We start from the raw sequence: 9,000 nt of genomic DNA on the forward strand, positions 1-9,000 counted from the left end.
GAAGGAGCTGCGGTGGACTGCGTTCCCACCCAGCTCCGCACGGCTAGCTTTACCCGAAATAATTACACAGAAACTGTATTCTTTTAAACACCGCTTGGCCCATTATATCTAGCCTTTTCTCGGCTAACTCTCACACCTGGACTAGCCCATTTCTAATAATCTATGTAGCCCAAGAGCTGGTTTACCAGGAATGATCTTAACCTGCGTCTGCCTGGAGTGGGAGAATCATGGCGACTCCTTGACTCAGCTTCTTTCTCCCAGCATTCTGTTCTGTTTACTCCTCCCACCTATGTTTTAACCTATGAGGCCAAGCAGTTTCTTTATTACTTAACCAATGAAATTAACACAAAACAGAAGACTCTCCCCCCATCATTGATGTAGCATCAAAATGCATGCCAAATATCTACTTTATTGCTGTAGACAAGAACTACTATCAGCATTGATCAGGAAAGGCTCTCAGTGGAGATCCACGGCGGCTCAAGATGCTGAGAATAGGTGACAAGTGAGGGCTCAGTCCTACACAAGACCTTTACATCACCCCCTCCAAGGCTCTGGGAACCCTGCAGAAGAAGGGGTGGGAAGTGCGTAGAAGATAGAGGAAAGCTTCCTTTTCCGAGTCGCCGCCAAGATGGCCAAAGTGGAGCAGAAGAAGAAGCAGACCTTCCGCAAGTTCACCTACCGCAGCGTGGACCTGGACCAGCTGCTGGACATGTCCTATGAGCAGCTGATGCAGCTCTATAGCGCCAGGCAGAGGCTACGCCTCAACCGCGGCCTGCGGCGGAAGCAGCACTCACTGCTCAAGCGCCTGAGAAAGGCCAAGAAGGAGGCGCTGCCCATGGAGAAGCCCGAGGTGGTGAAGACCCACCTGCGGGACATAATCATCCTGCCCGAGATGGTGGGGAGCATGGTGGGCGTGTACAACGGCAAGACCTTCAACCAGGTGGAGATCAAGCCGGAGATGATCGGCCACTACCTGGGCGAGTTCTCCATCACCTACAAGCCTGGGAAGCACGGCCGGCCTGGCATCGGTGCCACCCACTCCTCACGCTTCATCCCCCTCAAGTAGCTGTGGCCAATAAAGACTCATGTTCAGTCAAAAAAAAAAATAGAGGAAAGACTACAGTGAAATGCCGCAGTCTAGATAAGTCGTTTCAGCTATGAACCCATGACTACTGTTACCTGCATGGGGTTGGCACAAAACTGAAACTGTAAACAATCAATCTTAGAAGGCAGGACTCATGGGTCCTTCCCCCTACTGCTGAATTATTGACAAGTGACAGAGTCTGGGAGAAGGAGAATCGTTGTCTTCCCCTGTGTATCCAGGCTTCCAAGTATAGTTTCCAACCCACAGTTACATAGAAGGCTCTAGGTGACTCTGTCGATCGCAGAACAAAATAGACAAGGGCATGAGAAAGAGGAGAACTACAGAAGTAATAGGGAAATGGGAAGTTGTGGTAATGGATGAGCGTGATTATTATACATCATACATATGTGTGCAATTGTCAATGAACACATTTAAATAATTTTTAAAAAATGAGAAAAAAAACAAGATAAAGCAAAACCATGTGCTAAGCTAATCCCCTGTGGTGAAGCCTTGGTTTCCAGTTTTTCAGTACTGTACACAGTGCAGTCACTGGCAAGCGTGAATGTCAAAAACCACCAACATGATGACAAGAATGTCCAGAATGGCAACTTTGTAACATTCACCCCAAAAGCCCATAATCAAGTATGATCACAAGAAAAGTACCAACAGGATCCAAATGTTCTATAACACCCCCACCAGTCTTTTCAAAGCTGTCCACATCATTAAAAACAAGGAAGTCTGAGAAATCATCACAGGACAGAGGCTACCGGGGAGACGTGGTCATCAGATGCAGCACGATGCCCTTGATTGCACCGGGAACAACGAGTGAGTGGGTGTTGGGGGAGCAGGGAGAGTCGTGTGGAGTCTGGATTCTGCCGTTAGTCACTTAGCTATGACAGCTCTCCCATGGTGATGTCATCTGTTAACACAGGGAAAATGGTTGATGATTAGATGAGACGCCCCTGGACATCCTTAAAACCTTGCCACAAATCTAAGGATATCACAAATTCAACGTTTATTTAAATATTTTTTTACACTTACTTGAGTGTGGGTGCGCGGGTGCATGCCACAGTGCGCATGTGGAGGTCAGAGGATCTTTTGAGGGTCGGTTTTCTCCCTTCATCCTATGGGTCCCAGGAAAGGAACTCTGGTTGTAGGCTTGATTGGAGGTACCTATACCCAATGAACCATCTTGCTGGCTTTCAACTTTTATATTTAAAGACCAGAAGTTTTCTTTTTTTGCTTGTTTCCTTTGGATTATAAAATGTAGGGAGTTGCTTTGAGAGTTCTGACAAATTTTCAGGTTTTCCATACATTTTGTGCAATTACCATTGTGGGAATGTAATTTAATGTATCATTTCGGGCAACTTTTTAAAAGTAAAGACCCTACTTCAGCTGCTTGGCAGCCTTAAGTCAAAAGTCTTTTGGGCGACTTACATAATAATATACTCTCCAGTTAACGCCTGGCATAACTCAGGGAGGATACTGGAGAGATAAATAAGACACAGCCTGCCGTCCAAGACAGGTTGGTTCTCAAGGATTAGGAAGTCGGGGTGGGGGAACTCCCAGGGAAATAAGGGCAGAAAGACAGAGGAAGCCATTTTTACATAGTCATTTTTCTGATTGCAAGTCGGCTTCCTGCACTTTTCCCCAGCAGCGCTGCCTTTAGAGTGAATCACTGGTGATCAAAGGCAGACCAAAATAACGCATTGTTCCCCTCGAGACGAGAAGGCAAAGTCCTACCATTCCAGCGGGTATTCTTGGGGGAGAAAAGAAAGAAGGGCAAGACAGACACCACACGGCCAAGGTTTCCTCAAAGCGAGGCCTGTAATTTCGCTCTTTTGAAAAGTCCTTTTGAGAACACTTGCCTGATGAAATAGGCATAAGCAGTGTTCACGCGTGCATTGTAAAGTCCACCTGCTGTGTTCCTGCAGCTCCGCTATTGCTGGGCACCAGGAGAGTCTGACCCTGTCTGGCCTCTGCTCTGTACCCTATTGCTGTGTGCCTGGAGGGTCTGACCGTGTCTGAACCCTGCTCAGTACCCCTATTGCTGTGTTCCAGGAGGATCTGACCGTGTCTGGCCCCTGCTCAGTACCCTGTTGCTGTGTGCCAGAAGGATCTGACTGTGTCTGGCCCCTGCTCTTGGCCTCTTTTTGTAGGAAAGAAAGACGTGGACATAGGCACCACACATCTGTGTGCCGGCTGCTGTCTCAGATACCTCCAGCTGTGTTCTTAGAAAATCCCCCCAACAATGCAGAGTAACAGGGTGGACTTCTGAAAAACAACCGCTGTCAGGGAATGCCCCTTGCAAAAATGCCTCCACAGCTCCTCCCATGGAAGGAGGGCTCCTTCTCCACACATTTGATTCTTGGGGGGCCTTGTGATTTATTTGGTCAGCTGAGTGCTGTGGATGGAATACTCTGTCCATTCTTAGCCTAGGCTTGAGAGGCACCTGGCACATTTCCACCCAGCCACCATGATGAGAACACACACAGGCTTTCTTGACAAAAGATCAGAGAGAGAGAGAGACCAGAGAGATGGGCCGCTGCGGTGGAAGCTCAGATGTGTGAGGAGCCCAGGCAAGACCAAGACCCCAATCAGCCCTCCACTGGCCATGGACACACCGGTGAGCCAGCTCCATAAACCTTTATTAGTAATCTTAATTGTCAACTTGGAGGAATGAATGCCTAGAAGATGAGATATCTATCTCTAAAGGTGTCTGTGATGTTTTCAGAGATGATTTAGGTCGTGAGGGCTCTAACTCCATGCATGGTTCAGTCCATTTATCTGATGGCACTTTTGAGAGGTGCTGAGAGGTGGGAGGTAGGCTCTAGTTAGGGGAAGGGGTCTCTAGTGGTGTGTCTTTGGGGCTGTATCTTGTCCTGGGTCATGCATGTTCCTCTTTCTGCCTCCTGGCGGTCATGATGTGAATTTCTCTACTCTGCTATGTCCTTGCATGATGGACCTATACCTCTTACGATGCTTAATATTGCTTAGAAATAACTAAGACACAACTCCAGGAAGGGCAGCCAGGCTAATTCCCAGAAAGATTATGTAAGAGAGAGAACCCTTCCCCACTGGGGCTGGCAATTTCCAGCTGCAGCCCAGACAAAATGTTGTGCTTTGCCTGCCTGCCTGCCTGCCTGCCTGTCTTCGCCAGCAGTATGCAACCACATCTACTCCATGCCTGTCTCTGCTGCTATCTACTGATGTCTGAACCCAGCTATTGAAGATCAGTGGCTATCCAGGAACCCTCCAAGCCTTCAACATCAGATTGGGGTTGCCAAGGCCTCTAGCCTCAGACTGGGTGATACTGGGTTCACAGCCTCTTGGGTATCACACAACCATGGTTGGCCCACTTACCCCATAGCCCATGAAAGCCAATCGAACAAGTTCCCTTTGTAATATATTTTTATTCTTTCAACTCTGTTCTTCCAAAGAAGGCTGACTAACGAGCCTCTGAAATGAAATAAATCGTTCTTCCTTTAAATTCATGTCACCTGGATCATGATGCAAAGAGAACTACATGCACTCAGGCTTGCCCAGAATGAGGAAGTAATGGATACATACCATTTTTTACTTCACAGGCCATTGAATTTAATATTACATTAATTTACTGGGAAGTTAGTTAGGTTTCTAGGACCAGGGATTATCCCCCTCCTACTGAGTGGGCATTAGGTCTGCTCAGACAATTGCTGGTCTTTGTCACATCTTGACATGCTGGTCCTTTGCTGTGGTTCCTAGGTGTCGCTGTAGGATAACACTGTCAATTGGTTCACTGCCCTTGACAGCCTGTGTAATATTGTCTGATACTGTGAAAATCAGACCGCAGGAAGGAGGCTTTTAGGTTAGGTCCAGTTCAAATTATCCGAGTCCTGTGTCTGAAGTATGTGACTTCTTCAGCGAGAGGAGGTTACATTCAACCTCTGAGAGGAAACCAAGGGAAATAGCAAAAGTCTACACTGCTTTGAGAGTCACTTGGACTACACTGACATAACATTTGAGGGAGGTTTCTTGCGCCTGGTTCCAGAGTTTTCTATTAGTCTCTGTCAGCCCAAGTAGCATAACTTCCTTTAAGTTATATATGTATGTGTGTATGTATATTTGTGTATGGATATACTTATATGCATTGTGTATAATTTTAGTTAAATATAAAATAATAAGATTCCTTGAGGCTTTATCAAACAGTTTTGTTCCTTCTCCTTCCATCTCCTTCTGTATTAACCTCTCTCCCTTCTGCCATAGCTGGAGGCCTCTCCTCAGTTTTCCACTTGAGGATTCATAGCTGTATCCTGCTATTCCCCTGCCCTCTGCTCCTCCCCTTCACACCGAGCAGAGATGGCTCACCATCAAAGAGAGATCTTGGGCGGTGGGTCTAGAACTGAGCTTTTGAGTTTGTAGATGGCATTGGAATGGAGGAGAAGCAATTTGCTGAAAATGCTCATGAGTCCTGATTGGATCTTTTGAAGTCACATGACAAGTAAAAAGCCAGTTCTGAGGCCAGAGTAACGCATTAATCTGTGCTGTAGGTTAAGCTTCCTACTCACCCCTGAAGAGGTTGGGAAATAGTGACTTGTGTGATGTGTGCGGGATGTCATAGTAAGAAGCCTCCATTGTCACCACCTCATCTTCTGTGACCAAGCTCATCTTGACCCTACAGGGCACAGGCAATGAAGGGGGAGGGGGCTTCTCTGCCTGACTTAAGCGGCAGTTAACATAACCCCCTTCTATCCTTTATTCCAGACACAAGAAGTTAATTTGGGGTTCTATGGAAGTGGGAAGCAGAAACTGCTTCTGGAGGTTAAGCACCCCAACTCCAAAAGTAAGATGTTTGAAATGCTCCAAAATCTAAAGCTTTTTCTTAGGGTTTGTTCATTGTACAAAACAAGGGTTTCATTATGACATCACCCACAGCCTGAACTTCGGTCGTACTTACTCCTTCCCCACAGTGCTCTCAACTGCTGTCTCCAATCACAGCATCTCCAGGAGGCACCCACACTCCTGACGAAAGTAGTGACTCTGCTATCAAACATCTAAGAGACAGGACTTGTTTGGTCATGGCTCTGAACAGAAGGATTGGGGCAGCAGAAGCCACTCGCCTTACATCAAGGTCACGAGGGTTTGTACAGCTGCTGCCTGCTCCCCCAGTCATCACTCTCCCAGAGGAATCTTTTCTACAGCCATGGTAACTTGAAAGCAGGATTTTGTGCAGGTATCAATGATGAAAGATCAAAAGTATCTGGATGACCAGTCCCCCTCCACTTAGTTTATGTGTGTTCCAGTCAGCACAGAAATGTAGTCAGACAATGTGTTTGCTCACCAGAACTAGCAAAAAATTCCTTAAAATATTAACTTTAGAGATTTCTGAGTTAATAGGAGACAATTTCCACTAAATACATTGTCTTCATTGTGTTTATGTGTCACTTCTGATATGAACAGACATAGGAAAACTCTTTTCAATAGTTTGTTTTTATTCTATGTGTATGAATACTTTGCCTGTGTATATATATATAATGTGTGTGCAGTGCCCAAGGAGGCCAGAAGGAGGCCCTAAGACTAGAATTTCAGACATTTGTGCACCGCCATATCAGAGCTGTGAACAGAACAGAGATCCTCTACAAGAGCATGAAGTGTTCTTAACCAATGAACCATTTCTCCAGCTTCATAAATGGTATAAATAAAATATGCTTTGAGTAGACATGAAGAGGTAAAAACACGAAATTGATATTTAAAATCATATATTTTTAAAAAAATAAAATTATCTCTGGTACCTCCCATTCAAACAGAATTTCTAATAGTTAAAATTTTCTCCCAACTTTCAACACCGCAGAAAGAAATACACATTTTAAGGACTCGCGATAAGGAGATGGGGAAAGGCATAAGACCTGAGAAACTGGTGAGCAGGCACACTGAAACACGAGTAAGCTCATGGGTGAGAGATACATTTATAAAGCATTATGAATCCGTACAGGAGCATACACAGCGACCATTAACCAGGGTTCCTAGGATCAGATTGGTAGGATACACAACAACCATTGACCAGGACCCCTAGGATCAGACCAGGAGAATACACAACAACCAGAGCTCCTCGGAGGGCTTCAAGGGAAGGTTCCATTCTGGCTTTAATCTCTGGTTTGCATAAAACCATTTGCTGTGTTTTCCTCACCTTAATTCTGTGTGTGCACATCTGTGTCCACCTTTCCTACCCTTCTAAAGCAGGTATCGGGGGAAAGCATGGTAAGAATATATGTTATTGAAGTAGAGCCTGACTTAATGACCTCATTTCAAATTAACTCTTCAAAGACCCTATCTCTAAATTCAGTCACATTCAAAGATACCAGACTATAGAATTTAACATATAAATTTTAGGAGAATCCACTAACCCCATATCTTAAGAAAAACAAAACATTTATAAGGATATGTTATAGCCTCATACAACAATCCATAATCCTTGACAGCTTTAACACTCTCAAACATTGAGGGTATTTGTTCAGACTGAAGTAAGACCCCAATTGAGGCTAAGAATCTGCCTCAGTTGGTAAAGTGTTTTTCTGACATGCATGAGACCCTAAGTTTGATTACAACACCATATAAAATGGCTGTGGTGATGTACATCAGTAATTCCAGGACTTGGTATGTAGAGGCAAAAAGACCAGAAATTCCAAGGTTCTCTTTGGCTACTTTGGAGTTTGAGATCAGACTGGGCTAGCAGCCCTGCCTCAAACATCAATGAAACAACCAAATCTTCCTAACAGCAATTCTATGTTCACAGTCATATACTTTGGGAGCAAGAAATTGGGTTACCAGGTGACTCACTCGTTACCAGAAATATAATTGGTCCACGCTTATCTCCCGTTATCTAAAATTTAATCAATGAATGGTTCTGTTTGTTATATATAATCTGTAGGTCTCTATATACAGCAGCTTTACCGAAGATTCCCAGGCTGCTGCTATGGGAAAAGCAATGGCTGTTTTACAGAGCAAGTACCTTTATCTGCAGTTGGTCCAGCCGCAGCTGGTCCAGCTCATCATCTCCCCATGAGATGTATTTCCACAGGATCTCATCTTAAATCATCACCTCCACAGCTACAAACTGATCACCACTGTCCCTTATCTGCCCCTCAAATGACCTTTCAGCATTCTCTTTCAGGGACCTTGAAGATGACATCTCAGCCAACAGAGGTCATCATGGTCATGTGCCACTTTTGAACAAGTCTCAAGGAATTGCAAAGCTTTTGGTTCCAGTCCAGTCAGGAAGGAAGTCTAGCCCTCAGCCCGGCATTCCCTTTTCCCCGTGGATGGTTGTGGGCAACCAGAAGGAAATACACCCACTTCAGTAAGCTCAACCCAAGCACCTTGGCTTTAGGGGTCTTCATTTCATTAATACGTATTCACCCTCGCTGGACCTTGTCAAGTCCTTTCCCTGGAAATACAATTGGCTTAGTCTCCAGTTGCTCTTGATGATATCCTGCATTTCACACAGAGAATTTGAAAGGAAAGTAGCACTCACTGTCTAGGGATTGGGTCTGAAGGCAGATGCTTCATTGCTGCCCACCACTTAATTTGGTGGAGATCATAGTATGAGGTGAAAAGGTTTTCGTCTCAGCAGTGTCTCAGGCTCCCAAACTCCTTCCTTCACTGAGCACCGAGTCCTCTATCCTCTTAGCTCTGAAGGGAAGCCAGGTCTGCAGACCAGAAAGGAAGGAGAGGCAAAGGCTGCAGGGAGGAGTTGGGAGGGCAGGGACAACCATTTCCCAGCACCAGAGAGGTTCCAATGGGTGGCAAATGTTTTGAATATGTCTTCTCATTTAATTTGCCTCCATAATCTTCATAATAAGAGGTATTTTTCATATCTAAAGTTTAATGAGGTTAAAGCCCTTGGAAACATCTCATGTGTTCATGTGATGAAGGCTAAA

At 45.2% G+C, this 9,000-nt stretch overlaps 1 pseudogene; it reads left to right on the forward strand.

Moving 5' to 3' along the window:
- The first annotated feature begins 607 nt into the window (after window positions 1-607).
- LOC142846951 (small ribosomal subunit protein uS19 pseudogene) lies at window positions 608-1,115 on the forward strand (annotated as a pseudogene).
- The last annotated feature ends 7,885 nt before the right edge of the window (window positions 1,116-9,000 follow it).

This window comes from Microtus pennsylvanicus, chromosome 3 (assembly GCF_037038515.1).
Source record: "Microtus pennsylvanicus isolate mMicPen1 chromosome 3, mMicPen1.hap1, whole genome shotgun sequence".
NCBI classification, from domain to species: domain Eukaryota; kingdom Metazoa; phylum Chordata; class Mammalia; order Rodentia; family Cricetidae; genus Microtus; species Microtus pennsylvanicus.